The sequence below is a fragment of the Astatotilapia calliptera genome, chromosome 14, assembly GCF_964374335.1.
Source record: "Astatotilapia calliptera chromosome 14, fAstCal68.1, whole genome shotgun sequence".
NCBI lineage: Eukaryota > Metazoa > Chordata > Actinopteri > Cichliformes > Cichlidae > Astatotilapia > Astatotilapia calliptera.
In genome coordinates, this window is record NC_137435.1 from 29,384,308 (window position 1) to 29,405,691 (window position 21,384).

The 21,384-nt window shown below is 40.5% G+C and overlaps 2 pseudogenes across 1 annotated transcript; both read left to right on the forward strand.

Moving 5' to 3' along the window:
• The first annotated feature begins 3,307 nt into the window (after window positions 1–3,307).
• Window positions 3,308–9,208, forward strand: LOC145419930 (spastin pseudogene; annotated as a pseudogene).
• A 7,223-nt stretch (window positions 9,209–16,431) lies between these two features.
• Window positions 16,432–21,325, forward strand: LOC145420062 (spastin pseudogene; annotated as a pseudogene). Its single transcript, XR_013901354.1, has one exon. The product of XR_013901354.1 is annotated as a spastin pseudogene (transcript).
• Window positions 21,326–21,384: the final 59 nt, after the last annotated feature.

A 21,384-nucleotide genomic window follows, 5' to 3' on the forward strand; every position in this document is an offset into this window, starting at 1 on the left:
ATAATTGAATAGTAATGGAAATCATGAACTGTTTTTCAGAGGTCATAGATCAAATGAGCAGTAGAGTTTTTCTCACAGAATGGTTCTTTCACATAGAAAGCAGTGTGTGCTGCAGGTTTAGCAAATGGCCCATCATTTGTATCTCCAGTGTCTGTTGAAGTGTACAGTATCTGTGTGTGTGCATGACCGTCGGTGCTCTCTGCTCACTCGGGTTCAGAGGTACAGGGAGGAGGCTCAGCAGGAGTAGAGGCAGCTGCTTCATCACAAACATGCCAGGTGCAGGCGGTAAAGGCCCTTTCTGTTTCCTCTCAACCCTCCTGCCAAAGCCATAGAACTCTGCCGAGGTGAACCAGACAACACAATATAGACATTTTTCCCTGTTCCTACATGGAAACACAAGATCAAACGGGCATTTTTTTTTGGCATAAATATGTATATCATATCGGACTCAGTTTGTTCCTGTTATTGTTTTTGCACTGTACTTGTCATCCATTCCAGTGAAACGATGCAGAAGGTTGTAGGTTGTGCAATAGTGCCATCTAGAGGTGAAGTAACATCACACTGCCCGTGCTCTTGTCTCGTCACGGTGTTTGCGTGTTTCTCCCTCTCTGCACACTCATGGGAATGTGCTGTCAGGCAGGACTCAGCGTTATATTCACAATATGTGGAAAATATATTGATATTGAATGTTCAAATATGAGGATATGTATAATGTATAGGTTGACTTTGCTCTACCTACACTTCTGGCAGAGCAGCAGTTGCAATGCGAACACATAATTAAACGGTGTATTTATAGGAACAGATTTCTTGCCTATGGCAGACAAAGTGATTTTAAACGTGTAAAAGGTTTCATTCACAGATGATTTATTACTATCACACCCTGGAGACTTTATAAAGAGCACTGCTGCAAAAGCAGCCTAAACAAACTTGTACAGTAGGTCACGCTGGTTTAGTTTTTCATCAAAATGCTTTTTTTCTTTTACTATTATTTTTGAAAACGTTACAGCACTGGTGGACATTTCCTACCAAATAAGAACTAGACACTACTGTTATGTAGTGGTTAATTGGAAAACTGTTTTATCACGAATTTCTTATTTAGAAATAATTAAAATTTTATTTGATGTTTTTTTTTTTTTTGGATGGATACTGTTATTGCAGTGATGCTGTAATTAAACTGTCTTCACCCCAGTAGAATAATTGCATGACTCCATCACTGAAGTGGAGGGTTTGCTTTGGAGGGGAAACGCACAGTGTCTCTTTAGTAGCATGGTGGTTGGATCCCACATTTGTTTCTTATGTAACATTGTAAATAGCTGCTAAGACAGCATATCTATTGGACAAGCACATATTATACATACTTTGCACGTGCAGTATTTAATAGAAAGCAGTGTGTGCTGCAGGTTTAGCAAATGGCCCATCATTTGTAAGCTCTGTCTGGACTATATCACTTTTTGAGGTCATCCTTCTTTCTGTCAGTCTGCCTTTTTATCGATGGCACAAACATATGTCACATCATGGAACACATGAGTGCTCCACAGCCAGCGCTGCTCAACACAGCAGGGAACTGTTCTTGCGTGGGTAAAGTCATAGGAGAGAATAGGTTTCAGAACGCAGCGGTGCTGTTATAAGCGAAGGGCTGATAAGTAATCAGACTTCTTTTCCCATAACCAGTTGAGTCGCCCCTTCTAGCCAATAGAAAGAATGCAGGATTAAAATATTTGTTCACTAGCTTCATTTTTTGACCTCTTTTGACAAGAGTACGGTATTTCCTGGAGCCTTTTGCATATGGATAAACCTAGTATCAGTATACAACTGATATGTGAATCCATTTATCAAAAAAGAACGCCTCTTCTTACTCTTTCTTACCCAAACAAAAACGGTTTGACAAATACATTTCTCCCTAAGCTGCCTTAAGTCTCCTTTATACCGACAACACAAAAACAACAACAACAACTTATAATATAAGCCTTAAGCATCACAGCTGACAAGTGTTTGTTGTGTCCAAATAACTGCAATAGTACCTGAACTGTGCAGAGCCACAACTCCCGGAGCAGTTGCTGCCACCTGTGTCACCATCACCCCGTAGCCAAACTTCTCGCAGCTGCTCACCTACAGAAAACACACAGAAATCTCATACCCCTAGAAATATTTCAGCCTTTCACTATCACAGTTTTTGGTTATCAGGTAAAAAATGAATGAGAGTTTGGAAAAAGGATGGAAAAGGTTTAGGTCAAATGTAGTACTAATGTATCATAAAGGGAGATGTGTAAGTAAATCTGGGATTCTGGAAAGGCACAACATAATGTAGTTAAACATGCTGTGGAGAATTTAAATTGTAAATTGATATTGGAGTGTGCAGGCCCTTCATTAATTACAACACAATGCCACAACTAAAAATAGACAAAATATAATTACATTCCATAATTAAAGTGTAATGCCAAACTAGAGAAGCAATTACAATGGTGCGTAAACAATGGCAGTAAATTAAGCCCACGGGGGATCAGCTAAGGTTTGCAGCAAGCCTGAGTGTTTGTGTGTTTACAATTTGAATCTTAGACTCAGACCCTGTGACAAGGTCTGTGAAAACCACGTTTTTATGCCTGAAATACTACAGTACTACACTCCCACCAGATGAGCTCATGCAGCCTGTCACGAACCGGGACATACAACCATGACAAAACAGGAGATGCACACACAATTTATTGTGTTATTAATTTAGATCAACTGTGCTAATATAGTATACCAAAATGAAAACAATAACTCAAATTTCAGATATTTGAGGTTGTGCTGAAAATAATGGTGCCAAATAAGGCAAGAAAAACATATTTTAAAGGTGAAATATAGAGGTAAAATCAAAAATAGTCAAGAACGGCCAATTATACCCTGGACCACAGAGGGTTAAATTTGAAAACGGTTTAAAAAAAAACATCCCCATTCTAAAATGTCATGTGACAATCTGATTCATGAAGAGTGATGATGTCACAAGGACATGTGATGATGTCACAAGGACATGTGATGATGTCACAAGCACATGCCTTTGAGCCTTTGAAGTTTTTCTATAAATAGGGGTCAGGAGCAGCAAGTTTTAGTCAGTTTGTTCGCAGCCTTCAAACGTTCGACCAGAGCTATATTTGAAAGTATTTGTAAACCTCTGTAACATCACGCTCCAAAGCCCTGTGACGTTTCTGTGTTCTGTGACGTTGTCCCAAAGAAAGACCTTTAAATGCGATAAATAGCCTAAACGTTTTCGTTTATGACTAGTTTACCGTGTTATGACTGTGAACAGGGGGGAAGTCGCGCAAGAGAAATGTCGACCAAAACAATTGCAAGTAAGCCAAAGTCAGTTCCTAAAAGTCAACCCGCAGGTGTTTCCACCACCATCAGACCCTCCACTTCTGTAAGACCTCCATTAAGAATAACTGATGCAAAGAAAACCGCTCGGGTGGGAAAAACTCAGAATGGAAGACCGGCAGCTGTGAAACAGCCCCCGAAGAGGGATATTCAATTCAATTCAATTCAATTCAATTTTATTTATATAGCGCCAAATCACAACAAAAGTCGCCTCAAGGCGCTTCATAGATACAGAGAAAAACCCAACAATCATATGACCCCCTATGAGCAAGCACTTTGGCGACAGTGGGAAGGAAAAACTCCCTTTTAACAGGAAGAAACCTCCGGCAGAACCAGGCTCAGGGAGGGGCGGCCATCTGCTGCGACCGGTTGGGGTGAGAGAAGGAAGACAGGATAAAGATAAAGACATGCTGTGGAAGAGAGACAGAGGTTAATAACAGATATGATTCAATGCAGAGAGGTCTATTAATACATAGTGAGTGAGAAAGGTGACTGGAAAGAAAAAACTCAATGCATCATGGGAATCCCCCGGCAGCCTACATCTATTGCAGCATAACTAAGGGAGGATTCAGGGTCACCTGGTCCAGCCCTAACTATATGCTTTAGAAAAAAGGAAAGTTTTAAGCCTAATCTTAAAAGTAGAGATAGTGTCTGTCTCCCGAATCCAAACTGGAAGCTGGTTCCACAGAAGAGGGGCCTGAAAACTGAAGGCTCTCCCTCCCATTCTACTTTTAAATACTCTAGGAACAACTAGTAGGCCTGCAGAGCGAGAGCGGAGCGCTCTAATAGGGTGATATGGTACTACAAGGTCATTAAGATAAGATGGGGCCTGATTATTTAAGACCTTGTATGTGAGGAGCAGGATTTTGAATTCAATTCTGGATTTAACAGGAAGCCAATGAAGGGAAGCCAAAACAGGAGAAATATGCTCTCTCTTTCTAGTCCCTGTCAGGACTCTTGCTGCAGCATTTTGGATTAGCTGAAGGCTTTTCAGTGAGTTTTTTGGACATCCTGATAATAATGAATTACAGTAGTCCAGCCTGGAAGTAATAAATGCATGAACTAGTTTTTCAGCGTCACTCTGAGACAGGATATTTCTAATTTTAGAGATGTTGCGCAAATGGAAGAAAGCAGTCTTACATATTTGTTTAATATGTGCGTTGAAGGACATGTCCTGGTCAAAAATGACTCCAAGGTTCCTCACCGCGTTACTGGAGGCCAAGGTAATGCCATCCAGAGTAAGAATCTGATTAGATACCATATTTCTAAGATTTTCAGGGCCGAGTACAATAACCTCAGTTTTATCTGAATTAAGAAGCAGAAAGTTAGCGGCCATCCAGGTCTTTATGTCTTTAAGACATTCCTGCAGTTTAACTAATTGGTGTGTGTTATCTGGCTTCATGGACAGATAGAGCTGGGTGTCATCTGCATAGCAGTGAAAATGTATGCTATGTCTTCTAATGATACTGCCTAAGGGAAGCATGTATAATGTAAACATAATTGGTCCTAGCACTGAACCCTGTGGAACTCCATAATTAACCTCAGTGTGTGAAGAGGACTCTCCATTTACATGCACGAATTGGAGTCTATTAGATAGATATGATACAAACCACTGCAGCGCAGTACTTGTAATACCTACAGCATGTTCTAATCGCTCTAATAGGATATTATGATCAACAGTATCGAACGCTGCACTGAGGTCTAGCAGGACAAGCACAGAGATGAGTCCACTGTCAGAGGCCATAAGAAGATCATTTGTAACCTTCACTAAAGCTGTTTCTGTGCTGTGCTGAGCTCTGAAACCTGACTGAAACTCTTCAAATAAACCATTCCTCTGCAGATGATCTGTTAGCTGTTTGACAACTACTCTTTCAAGGATTTTTGATATGAAAGGAAGGTTGGAGATTGGCCTATAATTAGCTAAGACTGCTGGGTCTAGAGATGGCTTTTTGAGTAAAGGTTTAACTACAGCTAGCTTGAAGGCCTGTGGTACATAGCCGATCATTAGAGATAGGTTGATCATATTTAAGATCGAAGAATTAATTAATGGCAGGACTTCTTTGAGCAGTTTTGTAGGAATGGGGTCTAAAAGACACGTTGATGGTTTGGAGGAAGTAATTATTGAAGTTAACTCAGAAAGATCAATTGGAGAAAAAGAGTCTAACTTAATATCAATGGTACTAAGAGTAACTGTAGATAATATTACATCTGTGGGATGATTATTGGTAATTTTTTCTCTAATGATAAAAATTTTATTTGTGAAGAAGTTCATGAAGTCATTACTAGTTAACGTTAAAGGGATGGTTGGCTCAAAAGAGCTCTGACTTTTTGTCAGCCTGGCTACAGTGCTGAAGAGAAACCTGGGGTTGTTCTTATTTTCTTCAATCAGTGATGAATAGTAAGATGTTCTGGCTTTGCGGAGGGCTTTCTTATAAAGCAGCAAACTATTTCTCCAGGCTAAATGATGATCCTCTAGATTTGTGACACGCCATTTCCTCTCCAGATTACGAGTCATCTGCTTTAGGGTACGTGTTTCAGAATTATACCACGGAGTCAGATACTTCTGATTTGAGGCCTTAGTTTTCACAGGAGCTACAGTATCCAGAGTCGTACGTAGTGAGGAGGTGAAATTATTAACAAGATAATCGACCTCTGTTGGGGTAGCGTTCAGATAGCTGCTTTGCTCTGTGTTGGTACAGGGCATTGGAGATAAAAACAGTGGGTGGATTATATTCTTAAACTTAGTTACAGTGCTTTCAGAAAGACATCTACTTTGATAAAGTCTACTCTTCACCGCTGTGTAATCAATTATTGTGAAAGTAAATGTTATCAGGAAATGATCAGACAGGAGAGGGTTTTCAGGAAACACTGTTAAATGTTCAGGTTCGATGCCATATGTTAGAACAAGATCTAGAGTGTGATTAAAGTGGTGGGTGGGTTCTTTTACATTTTGAGAGAAACCAATTGAGTCTAATAGCAGATTAAATGCCATGTTGAGGCTGTCATTTTTAGCATCTACATGGATGTTAAAATCACCCACAATAATTATTTTATCTGAGCTCAGAACTAAATTAGATATAAAGTCTGAGAAATCAGACAGAAACTCTGTGTAAGGCCCAGGTGGACGATAGATGATAACAAGTAAGACTGGTTTCTGAGTTTCACAGCTGGGGTGGACAATGTTAAGCATCAGGCTTTCAAATGAATTAAAAGTCTGTCTTGGTCTTTCATTAATTAATAGGCTGGTGTGAAAAATTGCTGCCACACCTCCCCCTCGGCCTGTGCTTCGAGATTTCTGGTAGTTAGAATGACTCGGGGGTGTTGATTCATTTAAACTAACATAATCATCCTGCTGCAACCAGGTTTCTGTAAGGCAGAGTAAATCAATTTGTTGATCAATTATTAAGTCATGTACTAACAGAGACTTGGAGGAGAGAGACCTAATATTTAATAATCCACATTTCACTGCTTTACTCTTTGATTCAGATGTGGATACTGTATTGTTCTTTCTTTGTAATTGTTTATGTTTAAGTGGTTTGTTGCTGGTTTTTAGTTTGTTTTTTGTCTTTTTGGAAGCTGACACAGTCTCTATGGAGATGGGTTTTTGGGGGGGTAGCAGGAGGAGAGAAGCTGCAGAGAGGCGTGTAAGACTGCAACTCTGCTTCCTGGTCCCAACTCTGGATAGTCATATTTTGGGGGGTTTAATAAATTTGTCCATATTTCTAGAAATGAGAGCTGCTCCATCCAAAGTGGGATGGATGCCGTCTCTCCTAACAAGACCAGGTTTCCTCCAGAAGGTTTGCCAATTATCTATGAAGCCCACATCGTTTCTGGGACACCACTCAGACAGCCAGCAATTTAAGGAGAACATGCGGCTAAACATGTCACTCCTGGTCTGATTGGGGAGGGGACCAGAGAAAACTACAGAGTCCGACATTGTTTTGGCAAAGTTGCACACCGATTCAATATTGATTTTAGTGACCTCCGATTGGCGTAACCGGGTGTCATTACTGCCGACGTGAATTATGATCTTACTGAATTTACGTTTACCCTTAGCCAGCAGTTTTAAATTTCCTTCAATGTCGCCTGCTCTGGCCCCTGGAAGACAATTGACTATGGTTGCCGGTGTCTCTAGCTTCACATGTCTGAGAACAGAATCGCCAATTACCAGAGTTTGACCCCCGGCGGGTGTGTCGCCGAGTGGGGAAAAACGGTTAGACACATGAACGGGTTGGTGGTGTACCTGGGGCTTCTGTTTAGGACTATGCTTCCTCCTCACCGTGACCCAGCCTCCCTGATTCCCCAGCTGCTTGGGACCTGCCGGGGAACAGCTAGCGGGGCCTACGCTATTTTCGGCTGCACCAGCTAGAGGGGCCTGGCTAGCTACGGGTGAATGAAGGGTGCGAAGCCGAGTCTCCAATTCAGTAATCCTGGCCTCCAGCGCTGCAAATATGCTACATTTGTTACAGATATCATTACTGCTAAAGGAGGCCGAGGAGTAACTAAACATCTGACACAATGAGCAAGAAAGTGCAGGAGGGACAGGTGAAGTAGCCATGGTGCTAATGAGTCGGCTACGAGCTAAGCTAGGCTAGCGAGACAGTACAGAGACAGTGAGTGAATACTTTGGCTATAAATTAGGTAGTGAGTACACAGAAAGTGTGCTTCGGATGAAGCACGTGAAGATTATACTATGAAAGAAGAATGTATTTAAAAGTTGTTAATTAAATCGCTAAGCAAATAAGCTACTCAGAAACACCACTGTGTTTGAGCAGGAACAGGAAGTGATACTCTACCACAGAGCGATATGAAAAAGAATGTGGACAGTAAACTGGTCAGCTTAATTACAAATGAAATTGTATACAGTGGAGCGACTGTGTCATTTGATGACATCGCAGGGCAGGATCTGGCAAAGCAAGCACTTCAAGAAATTGTCATCCTTCCTGCCTTAAGACCTGATCTCTTTACTGGTCTGAGAGCTCCTGCACGTGGCTTGCTTTTATTTGGCCCACCAGGAAATGGGAAGACCATGCTCGCCAAAGCAGTTGCTGCAGAGTCTAATGCAACATTCTTCAACATCAGTGCTGCTAGTTTGACCTCCAAATATGTGGGAGAAGGCGAGAAGCTCGTACGAGCACTCTTTGCAGTTGCAAGAGAGAGACAGCCCTCAGTAATCTTCATCGATGAAGTGGACGGCTTGCTCTGTCAAAGGAGGGAGGGGGAGCACGACGCCTCTCGCCGTTTAAAAACTGAGTTCCTCATTGAGTTTGACGGGTTGCAGTCAGGAAAGGATGACAGAGTACTTGTAATGGGAGCAACGAACAGGCCCCAGGAGCTCGATGAAGCAATATTAAGGCGCTTTGCAAAAAGAGTATATGTGACCTTACCCGATGAGAAGACAAGATTTACGCTGCTGAAAAATCTTTTGGGAACGCACGGGAGTCCACTGAGCCAAGACGAACTGTCCTGTCTTGCAAAAGTGACTGAAGGATATTCAGGGAGCGATTTGACAGCATTAGCCAAAGATGCTGCACTTGGCCCAATAAGAGAGTTGGCACCAGAACAAGTCCGTGTTATAGCTGCTGCTGAGGTGCGCAACATTAAGATGAAAGACTTTGAGGATTCTCTGAAGCAAATCAAACCAACTGTTAGTCCAGCAACTCTTAACATGTACACCAAATAGAACAAAGATTTTGGTGGTCCTTCTTCAATAAATCCAAATCCAGTCAGGCTGGATGAAACAGAGTGCAAAAATAAAGAGCTTCTTCAAGAGAAAGAGCAACAGGAAAAAGAAAAAAAACGTATTCTCCAGGACTTGGAGAGAAGAAATCTACAACTGAACAAATTAATACAATGAAGGACAGAACACCTGAACTGGAAGGAGAAGTATTGGAAAAACGACGTTCAAAGATGCAGCGTAGGATCAATGAAATGGCGAAAAAACACTCAGAGGTCATTAATGAGATGTTGTTGAACTCAGACAACTTGAAGTGTGAAAACGCTGAAATGCTTGCACAAAAGCAGCAACAAGAGAAAATAAATGAAGACCTGCAGCGTAAGCTTCAAGAAATCACAAGAAGAAATGAGCAGTTAGAAAAGATGCACAAGGAAAAACAACAGCAAAATACAGACAAGTGCAATCTATTAAAAGAAATGGAGCAAAGATGCCAGAAACTTGAGAAGGAAGTTGAAGAAACAACCGATCAGTTGAGAACCCTCATCCTAGAGAAAAAAGTGGTCGTGGAAAAGCTCATGGAAAAGAAGAAAAAACGTTTCCGCTTCTTCTGGAGGAGGGACACTCCTGCTTTTTCTACTCTTTCTATTTTTTCTACTGCTGACGTCACCTCGTCTCCCTCCACCTCTGTTCCATCTTAATTTTCACCTCTCCTCTCCCCTTCTCTCCTAACACTTCTTCCCTCTCTCCTTCATCTTTTTTCACCCCAACCAGTCCCGGCAGTTGACTGCCCCTCGTGAGCCTGGTTCTGCCGGAAGTTTCTGCCCGTTTAAAGGCAGTTTTTCTTCCCCACTGTCGCCTAGTGCTTGCTCAGAGGGGATTGTTGGGGTTTTCTCTTTTCTTTTTTTTCCCCTTCTTATTACCATTTTCCTTTATTTACCGATTTGTTTTGTTTACTTTTCTTTTACGTTGTTTCTTTATTTACTTGTTTAACTTTTTTTCAACTTATGTAATAAACTAATAAACCAATTGAATTTATCCTCTGCGTATTTTACATCTAATCTTTAAAGAATATTTCCAAAACATTTTCAAACATCACGATCTGTCTTTTGTTTGCTTGTTAAAACCCCGTAAATGGTGAAGTAAAAACCCTGTGATATGGTTTAAAACATCAAAATAGACTAAACAACTAGTCTAAAACTAAGAGACACAGGATAAAGTTGGTGTGAAGGTTTCAGTCTGTGAATGAATCTAAGCACCATCACCTTAACTTTAAATTCATCTCTGTTACCCTCTTTGTGACTGAACTCTGACCGTGAGCACCACAGCCACTGCGCACCAGTCACACACACTTTAAATCCATCACAGTAAACCAGTTAGTTTACCTCAGTTTGTTTTGCAGCACATTTCACAACATGCAAAAGCATAATGTGCCATGTACAGACTCAAAATCTGATTTAAAAACATGAGGACTGACCTGTAAGCTTTACATTTACAGTTTATCACATACCACTGAGCAGTTCTTACCTGTAATTCTAAGCCCTCTTCTTCCTTTTCTGGTTTAAAACATCAAATTAGACTAAACAACTAGTCTAAAACCAAGAGACACTTAAATATTAAGTTAAACCTCTGGGGTTGCCGGACGCGCCGGCGCGTCAAAATCACATGACCAATTTAAGACGACACAGCTACAAGATGCAGCGATTCAGAGGCTGTATCCCAATTCAGGGTCTGCAGCCTTAAAGGCCGCATTTTAAGGCCGATTACGTCACCATGCCAGTCTCCTATTGCCAGAGGCTGAAGTGTGTGTGCAGTCACCAGGTGATAATCTGATATCGTCTACTTCCCCACTGATGTTAAGTAATATGAAAAAAATAATGAATCCCACCTTAGGCCGAATGTGTGACTCTCTTCGTAGTGGAAGAGAGAATGAATCTTCCCATCCGAATTCACGGCAATCAGTCTGTCAATCAAATCCTGTGGAGTAAAATGAGAGGCTTTGAACAAGAATGCACCGGATAGGGTGCAAAACGAAAACTGTGTGGAAATTTACAATGGGTAAGGTGGAGAACGTATATCAGTCTCAGTGTGAGAGGGTTTATTTGAATGCGTTTGAAGTAAAACAAATGGGTGGGTGGTGTTTGGAGGCCAAATAAAAAGTGCAAACATGCCCTCAGATGGATGACAAAAAAAAACTGCAGTGTGTGGAAAAGAAGAAGAAGAAAAACACTTACAGGTATGGAGGTTGGCATCTCCCTCAGGGTGTATTCGCTTTTGTTGGCCAAAGACTGTCGGCCCAGCAGTTGCCACACCGACTGGGAAGAGGAGAGGAGGTTGACCAAGTACAGGAAGGACTGAAGAGGAAAGTAAATACAGCAGCTGTTAGAGAGAAAAAATGTATTTGCTTTTAAAGACCATTGTGAATGCATTTGTGCACGTCATGGATTGATCAAATCCTAACACATAATAATAATATAACACTATTCAACTACAAACACTACCGATAATATGACAAATAATATCTGTAGTATTCAAAGCAAAACAAAATGTAAAAAGAATTTATGATTGCAAAGATAAAACATGGTTTACCACACTCTCAAAACTGAATAAGACATATATTCTGAGCAGAGTGGTTGAGCAGAAACCTATTGCAGCCTGAAGAATATTAAACTACAGGAAAGCTCCCTGCATTTTTCACTGGGTCTGGTAGAACAGGGAAAATATATCATCAAAAGCATCAAAGGAAAAAAAGAGAGACACTTGCACAAACGAGCTACAACTTAGATTATATTAAACAGCTTCAAAGAAACGTAAAGAAAAAAACAAGATACGATGGATTTTTTTTTCTAAAATAGAAATATCTATACTTTCATGTGTCTTCTGATGTTTCTGTGCATGTGTGAACTTATCTTCATATGTACTACCAAACCTCCTACTGTACTTAGCACAGATTAAAGCAAAGACTCGAGTTAATTCACCAAAGTGCTGGTGTGTGTATATTTAGTTTTCCTTTGACCTCAGCATATATGTATAACCCACTGATAAGGCAGACTTTAAAGTCGCCTGTGGCAGGACACAGTTTACACATCACTGGCTGTCCGTATTCACTTGGCTAGTCTCTCTGAGAGAGATGACTTGGCTGCTGTCAGAGGCCAAGCATCAGACACACACAGACAGGCTCACGCTGGAGCTTGTTGAAGCTTTCCTGAGAGAAATTCTGCCAAAAACATAACTAAAAATGCAGTCTTATGAAAGTAAAGCTTATTTGCCCAGACACCCATAAACCAATCAGCAAAAAGCCTTTCTTGTTAACAAAATCACTATTGCCAGTTTCTTAAATATGAATATTCACAAGTGAATTTTCTACATGGCTGCTGGTATCACAGCAACACATGGACCACTATTCTGAGTCCTGGGTTAATAATAATTGGAATCAATTTAATTTTAATCAATTTAAACACCTTTGTAACCAGTGAGCTAAAAACATGATGGAAAAGCAAAACTTCTAAGAGATCTGTGTCTGTACTATTATGTAGATATCTAAAAATTGGGGCATTGTGGGCTCCAGGAAGTTTCTCCTTCTCCCTCTCTCTCTCACACACACACGCACGCACATACATACAATACCTTAATGCAACTCCTATCTGTGGGGTCAATGGGAGTTGGTTTGGGACGGACCACTCTGATGTCGTCACTGCTGCACTCAAGAACAGACCATAGCTCTAGTACCAGGGCCCGAATAAAGCCTGAGACAGAACACGGAGAAATTTGTTGTACCAAACATTTATTTGAAATAGCAGCAACTAAAATTATTAACAGTGCTTTAATAAATAAACGACTGACTTTGTTATTGTGTGCAATCTTTTAAAGAAATCTGTCTTTGCATTGCTGGCACCGTTTTGATTGGAGGATTTGAATCTCAGGAAGGAAGGAATTTATAATGCCACTCCCTTTGATCCCATTTAATCTCTTCCCTGTTGCACTTTGGCCTGTCAGTAACTACATTTGAATTTTGCAGCTCAAGCTTGCACATAAAGGCTGGATAAAAACGTTAATGCAATCAAAATGTACGCAGCCCTCGCTGGAAAACTGGGGATACAGTACAGTACATAAATGATGAAGCAAAGACAAAACATTAGTGTCATGGAAGAAGAAATAGTCAGTGCATCACGGGAAGCTCCCAGCAATAAAACCTGCATTTGTATTGACACATAAACCTTAATTTGTGAGCAATTTTCAGTGTATTTCAGTTAAATTAACGAGACAAATATAACAAAAGGGATTTTATACTTAGAAGAAGAATATGAAATTGAAATATTAAACTAAGAAAACTATAAATACTGCAGTTCTAGAGTTACAGATATACAATTAAGCTTTGCATATCAGTGCTGTATAACCCAGGGAATGTACTTTTTTTTTTTTTATAATTGAATAGTAATGGAAATCATGAACTGTTTTTCAGAGGTCATAGATCAAATGAGCAGTAGAGTTTTTCTCACAGAATGGTTCTTTCACATAGAAAGCAGTGTGTGCTGCAGGTTTAGCAAATGGCCCATCATTTGTATCTCCAGTGTCTGTTGAAGTGTACAGTATCTGTGTGTGTGCATGACCGTCGGTGCTCTCTGCTCACTCGGGTTCAGAGGTACAGGGAGGAGGCTCAGCAGGAGTAGAGGCAGCTGCTTCATCACAAACATGCCAGGTGCAGGCGGTAAAGGCCCTTTCTGTTTCCTCTCAACCCTCCTGCCAAAGCCATAGAACTCTGCCGAGGTGAACCAGACAACACAATATAGACATTTTTCCCTGTTCCTACATGGAAACACAAGATCAAACGGGCATTTTTTTTTGGCATAAATATGTATATCATATCGGACTCAGTTTGTTCCTGTTATTGTTTTTGCACTGTACTTGTCATCCATTCCAGTGAAACGATGCAGAAGGTTGTAGGTTGTGCAATAGTGCCATCTAGAGGTGAAGTAACATCACACTGCCCGTGCTCTTGTCTCGTCACGGTGTTTGCGTGTTTCTCCCTCTCTGCACACTCATGGGAATGTGCTGTCAGGCAGGACTCAGCGTTATATTCACAATATGTGGAAAATATATTGATATTGAATGTTCAAATATGAGGATATGTATAATGTATAGGTTGACTTTGCTCTACCTACACTTCTGGCAGAGCAGCAGTTGCAATGCGAACACATAATTAAACGGTGTATTTATAGGAACAGATTTCTTGCCTATGGCAGACAAAGTGATTTTAAACGTGTAAAAGGTTTCATTCACAGATGATTTATTACTATCACACCCTGGAGACTTTATAAAGAGCACTGCTGCAAAAGCAGCCTAAACAAACTTGTACAGTAGGTCACGCTGGTTTAGTTTTTCATCAAAATGCTTTTTTTCTTTTACTATTATTTTTGAAAACGTTACAGCACTGGTGGACATTTCCTACCAAATAAGAACTAGACACTACTGTTATGTAGTGGTTAATTGGAAAACTGTTTTATCACGAATTTCTTATTTAGAAATAATTAAAATTTTATTTGATGTTTTTTTTTTTTTTGGATGGATACTGTTATTGCAGTGATGCTGTAATTAAACTGTCTTCACCCCAGTAGAATAATTGCATGACTCCATCACTGAAGTGGAGGGTTTGCTTTGGAGGGGAAACGCACAGTGTCTCTTTAGTAGCATGGTGGTTGGATCCCACATTTGTTTCTTATGTAACATTGTAAATAGCTGCTAAGACAGCATATCTATTGGACAAGCACATATTATACATACTTTGCACGTGCAGTATTTAATAGAAAGCAGTGTGTGCTGCAGGTTTAGCAAATGGCCCATCATTTGTAAGCTCTGTCTGGACTATATCACTTTTTGAGGTCATCCTTCTTTCTGTCAGTCTGCCTTTTTATCGATGGCACAAACATATGTCACATCATGGAACACATGAGTGCTCCACAGCCAGCGCTGCTCAACACAGCAGGGAACTGTTCTTGCGTGGGTAAAGTCATAGGAGAGAATAGGTTTCAGAACGCAGCGGTGCTGTTATAAGCGAAGGGCTGATAAGTAATCAGACTTCTTTTCCCATAACCAGTTGAGTCGCCCCTTCTAGCCAATAGAAAGAATGCAGGATTAAAATATTTGTTCACTAGCTTCATTTTTTGACCTCTTTTGACAAGAGTACGGTATTTCCTGGAGCCTTTTGCATATGGATAAACCTAGTATCAGTATACAACTGATATGTGAATCCATTTATCAAAAAAGAACGCCTCTTCTTACTCTTTCTTACCCAAACAAAAACGGTTTGACAAATACATTTCTCCCTAAGCTGCCTTAAGTCTCCTTTATACCGACAACACAAAAACAACAACAACAACTTATAATATAAGCCTTAAGCATCACAGCTGACAAGTGTTTGTTGTGTCCAAATAACTGCAATAGTACCTGAACTGTGCAGAGCCACAACTCCCGGAGCAGTTGCTGCCACCTGTGTCACCATCACCCCGTAGCCAAACTTCTCGCAGCTGCTCACCTACAGAAAACACACAGAAATCTCATACCCCTAGAAATATTTCAGCCTTTCACTATCACAGTTTTTGGTTATCAGGTAAAAAATGAATGAGAGTTTGGAAAAAGGATGGAAAAGGTTTAGGTCAAATGTAGTACTAATGTATCATAAAGGGAGATGTGTAAGTAAATCTGGGATTCTGGAAAGGCACAACATAATGTAGTTAAACATGCTGTGGAGAATTTAAATTGTAAATTGATATTGGAGTGTGCAGGCCCTTCATTAATTACAACACAATGCCACAACTAAAAATAGACAAAATATAATTACATTCCATAATTAAAGTGTAATGCCAAACTAGAGAAGCAATTACAATGGTGCGTAAACAATGGCAGTAAATTAAGCCCACGGGGGATCAGCTAAGGTTTGCAGCAAGCCTGAGTGTTTGTGTGTTTACAATTTGAATCTTAGACTCAGACCCTGTGACAAGGTCTGTGAAAACCACGTTTTTATGCCTGAAATACTACAGTACTACACTCCCACCAGATGAGCTCATGCAGCCTGTCACGAACCGGGACATACAACCATGACAAAACAGGAGATGCACACACAATTTATTGTGTTATTAATTTAGATCAACTGTGCTAATATAGTATACCAAAATGAAAACAATAACTCAAATTTCAGATATTTGAGGTTGTGCTGAAAATAATGGTGCCAAATAAGGCAAGAAAAACATATTTTAAAGGTGAAATATAGAGGTAAAATCAAAAATAGTCAAGAACGGCCAATTATACCCTGGACCACAGAGGGTTAAATTTGAAAACGGTTTAAAAAAAAACATCCCCATTCTAAAATGTCATGTGACAATCTGATTCATGAAGAGTGATGATGTCACAAGGACATGTGATGATGTCACAAGGACATGTGATGATGTCACAAGCACATGCCTTTGAGCCTTTGAAGTTTTTCTATAAATAGGGGTCAGGAGCAGCAAGTTTTAGTCAGTTTGTTCGCAGCCTTCAAACGTTCGACCAGAGCTATATTTGAAAGTATTTGTAAACCTCTGTAACATCACGCTCCAAAGCCCTGTGACGTTTCTGTGTTCTGTGACGTTGTCCCAAAGAAAGACCTTTAAATGCGATAAATAGCCTAAACGTTTTCGTTTATGACTAGTTTACCGTGTTATGACTGTGAACAGGGGGGAAGTCGCGCAAGAGAAATGTCGACCAAAACAATTGCAAGTAAGCCAAAGTCAGTTCCTAAAAGTCAACCCGCAGGTGTTTCCACCACCATCAGACCCTCCACTTCTGTAAGACCTCCATTAAGAATAACTGATGCAAAGAAAACCACTCGGGTGGGAAAAACTCAGAATGGAAGACCGGCAGCTGTGAAACAGCCCCCGAAGAGGGATATGAAAAAGAATGTGGACAGTAAACTGGTCAGCTTAATTACAAATGAAATTGTATACAGTGGAGCGACTGTGTCATTTGATGACATCGCAGGGCAGGATCTGGCAAAGCAAGCACTTCAAGAAATTGTCATCCTTCCTGCCTTAAGACCTGATCTCTTTACTGGTCTGAGAGCTCCTGCACGTGGCTTGCTTTTATTTGGCCCACCAGGAAATGGGAAGACCATGCTCGCCAAAGCAGTTGCTGCAGAGTCTAATGCAACATTCTTCAACATCAGTGCTGCTAGTTTGACCTCCAAATATGTGGGAGAAGGCGAGAAGCTCGTACGAGCACTCTTTGCAGTTGCAAGAGAGAGACAGCCCTCAGTAATCTTCATCGATGAAGTGGACGGCTTGCTCTGTCAAAGGAGGGAGGGGGAGCACGACGCCTCTCGCCGTTTAAAAACTGAGTTCCTCATTGAGTTTGACGGGTTGCAGTCAGGAAAGGATGACAGAGTACTTGTAATGGGAGCAACGAACAGGCCCCAGGAGCTCGATGAAGCAATATTAAGGCGCTTTGCAAAAAGAGTATATGTGACCTTACCCGATGAGAAGACAAGATTTACGCTGCTGAAAAATCTTTTGGGAACGCACGGGAGTCCACTGAGCCAAGACGAACTGTCCTGTCTTGCAAAAGTGACTGAAGGATATTCAGGGAGCGATTTGACAGCATTAGCCAAAGATGCTGCACTTGGCCCAATAAGAGAGTTGGCACCAGAACAAGTCCGTGTTATAGCTGCTGCTGAGGTGCGCAACATTAAGATGAAAGACTTTGAGGATTCTCTGAAGCAAATCAAACCAACTGTTAGTCCAGCAACTCTTAACATGTACACCAAATAGAACAAAGATTTTGGTGGTCCTTCTTCAATAAATCCAAATCCAGTCAGGCTGGATGAAACAGAGTGCAAAAATAAAGAGCTTCTTCAAGAGAAAGAGCAACAGGAAAAAGAAAAAAAACGTATTCTCCAGGACTTGGAGAGAAGAAATCTACAACTGAACAAATTAATACAATGAAGGACAGAACACCTGAACTGGAAGGAGAAGTATTGGAAAAACGACGTTCAAAGATGCAGCGTAGGATCAATGAAATGGCGAAAAAACACTCAGAGGTCATTAATGAGATGTTGTTGAACTCAGACAACTTGAAGTGTGAAAACGCTGAAATGCTTGCACAAAAGCAGCAACAAGAGAAAATAAATGAAGACCTGCAGCGTAAGCTTCAAGAAATCACAAGAAGAAATGAGCAGTTAGAAAAGATGCACAAGGAAAAACAACAGCAAAATACAGACAAGTGCAATCTATTAAAAGAAATGGAGCAAAGATGCCAGAAACTTGAGAAGGAAGTTGAAGAAACAACCGATCAGTTGAGAACCCTCATCCTAGAGAAAAAAGTGGTCGTGGAAAAGCTCATGGAAAAGAAGAAAAAACGTTTCCGCTTCTTCTGGAGGAGGGACACTCCTGCTTTTTCTACTCTTTCTATTTTTTCTACTGCTGACGTCACCTCGTCTCCCTCCACCTCTGTTCCATCTTAATTTTCACCTCTCCTCTCCCCTTCTCTCCTAACACTTCTTCCCTCTCTCCTTCATCTTTTTTCACCCCAACCAGTCCCGGCAGTTGACTGCCCCTCGTGAGCCTGGTTCTGCCGGAAGTTTCTGCCCGTTTAAAGGCAGTTTTTCTTCCCCACTGTCGCCTAGTGCTTGCTCAGAGGGGATTGTTGGGGTTTTCTCTTTTCTTTTTTTTCCCCTTCTTATTACCATTTTCCTTTATTTACCGATTTGTTTTGTTTACTTTTCTTTTACGTTGTTTCTTTATTTACTTGTTTAACTTTTTTTCAACTTATGTAATAAACTAATAAACCAATTGAATTTATCCTCTGCGTATTTTACATCTAATCTTTAAAGAATATTTCCAAAACATTTTCAAACATCACGATCTGTCTTTTGTTTGCTTGTTAAAACCCCGTAAATGGTGAAGTAAAAACCCTGTGATATGGTTTAAAACATCAAAATAGACTAAACAACTAGTCTAAAACTAAGAGACACAGGATAAAGTTGGTGTGAAGGTTTCAGTCTGTGAATGAATCTAAGCACCATCACCTTAACTTTAAATTCATCTCTGTTACCCTCTTTGTGACTGAACTCTGACCGTGAGCACCACAGCCACTGCGCACCAGTCACACGCACTTTAAATCCATCACAGTAAACCAGTTAGTTTACCTCAGTTTGTTTTGCAGCACATTTCACAACATGCAAAAGCATAATGTGCCATGTACAGACTCAAAATCTGATTTAAAAACATGAGGACTGACCTGTAAGCTTTACATTTACAGTTTATCACATACCACTGAGCAGTTCTTACCTGTAATTCTAAGCCCTCTTCTTCCTTTTCTGGTTTAAAACATCAAATTAGACTAAACAACTAGTCTAAAACCAAGAGACACTTAAATATTAAGTTAAACCTCTGGGGTTGCCGGACGCGCCGGCGCGTCAAAATCACATGACCAATTTAAGACGACACAGCTACAAGATGCAGCGATTCAGAGGCTGTATCCCAATTCAGGGTCTGCAGCCTTAAAGGCCGCATTTTAAGGCCGATTACGTCACCATGCCAGTCTCCTATTGCCAGAGGCTGAAGTGTGTGTGCAGTCACCAGGTGATAATCTGATATCGTCTACTTCCCCACTGATGTTAAGTAATATGAAAAAAATAATGAATCCCACCTTAGGCCGAATGTGTGACTCTCTTCGTAGTGGAAGAGAGAATGAATCTTCCCATCCGAATTCACGGCAATCAGTCTGTCAATCAAATCCTGTGGAGTAAAATGAGAGGCTTTGAACAAGAATGCACCGGATAGGGTGCAAAACGAAAACTGTGTGGAAATTTACAATGGGTAAGGTGGAGAACGTATATCAGTCTCAGTGTGAGAGGGTTTATTTGAATGCGTTTGAAGTAAAACAAATGGGTGGGTGGTGTTTGGAGGCCAAATAAAAAGTGCAAACATGCCCTCAGATGGATGACAAAAAAAAACTGCAGTGTGTGGAAAAGAAGAAGAAGAAAAACACTTACAGGTATGGAGGTTGGCATCTCCCTCAGGGTGTATTCGCTTTTGTTGGCCAAAGACTGTCGGCCCAGCAGTTGCCACACCGACTGGGAAGAGGAGAGGAGGTTGACCAAGTACAGGAAGGACTGAAGAGGAAAGTAAATACAGCAGCTGTTAGAGAGAAAAAATGTATTTGCTTTTAAAGACCATTGTGAATGCATTTGTGCACGTCATGGATTGATCAAATCCTAACACATAATAATAATATAACACTATTCAACTACAAACACTACCGATAATATGACAAATAATATCTGTAGTATTCAAAGCAAAACAAAATGTAAAAAGAATTTATGATTGCAAAGATAAAACATGGTTTACCACACTCTCAAAACTGAATAAGACATATATTCTGAGCAGAGTGGTTGAGCAGAAACCTATTGCAGCCTGAAGAATATTAAACTACAGGAAAGCTCCCTGCATTTTTCACTGGGTCTGGTAGAACAGGGAAAACATATCATCAAAAGCATCAAAGGAAAAAAAGAGAGACACTTGCACAAACGAGCTACAACTTAGATTATATTAAACAGCTTCAAAGAAACGTAAAGAAAAAAACAAGATACGATGGATTTTTTTTTCTAAAATAGAAATATCTATACTTTCATGTGTCTTCTGATGTTTCTGTGCATGTGTGAACTTATCTTCATATGTACTACCAAACCTCCTACTGTACTTAGCACAGATTAAAGCAAAGACTCGAGTTAATTCACCAAAGTGCTGGTGTGTGTATATTTAGTTTTCCTTTGACCTCAGCATATATGTATAACCCACTGATAAGGCAGACTTTAAAGTCGCCTGTGGCAGGACACAGTTTACACATCACTGGCTGTCCGTATTCACTTGGCTAGTCTCTCTGAGAGAGATGACTTGGCTGCTGTCAGAGGCCAAGCATCAGACACACACAGACAGGCTCACGCTGGAGCTTGTTGAAGCTTTCCTGAGAGAAATTCTGCCAAAAACATAACTAAAAATGCAGTCTTATGAAAGTAAGGCTTATTTGCCCAGACACCCATAAACCAATCAGCAAAAAGCCTTTCTTGTTAACAAAATCACTATTGCCAGTTTCTTAAATATGAATATTCACAAGTGAATTTTCTACATGGCTGCTGGTATCACAGCAACACATGGACCACTATTCTGAGTCCTGGGTTAATAATAATTGGAATCAATTTAATTTTAATCAATTTAAACACCTTTGTAACCAGTGAGCTAAAAACATGATGGAAAAGCAAAACTTCTAAGAGATCTGTGTCTGTACTATTATGTAGATATCTAAAAATTGGGGCACTGTGGGCTCCAGGA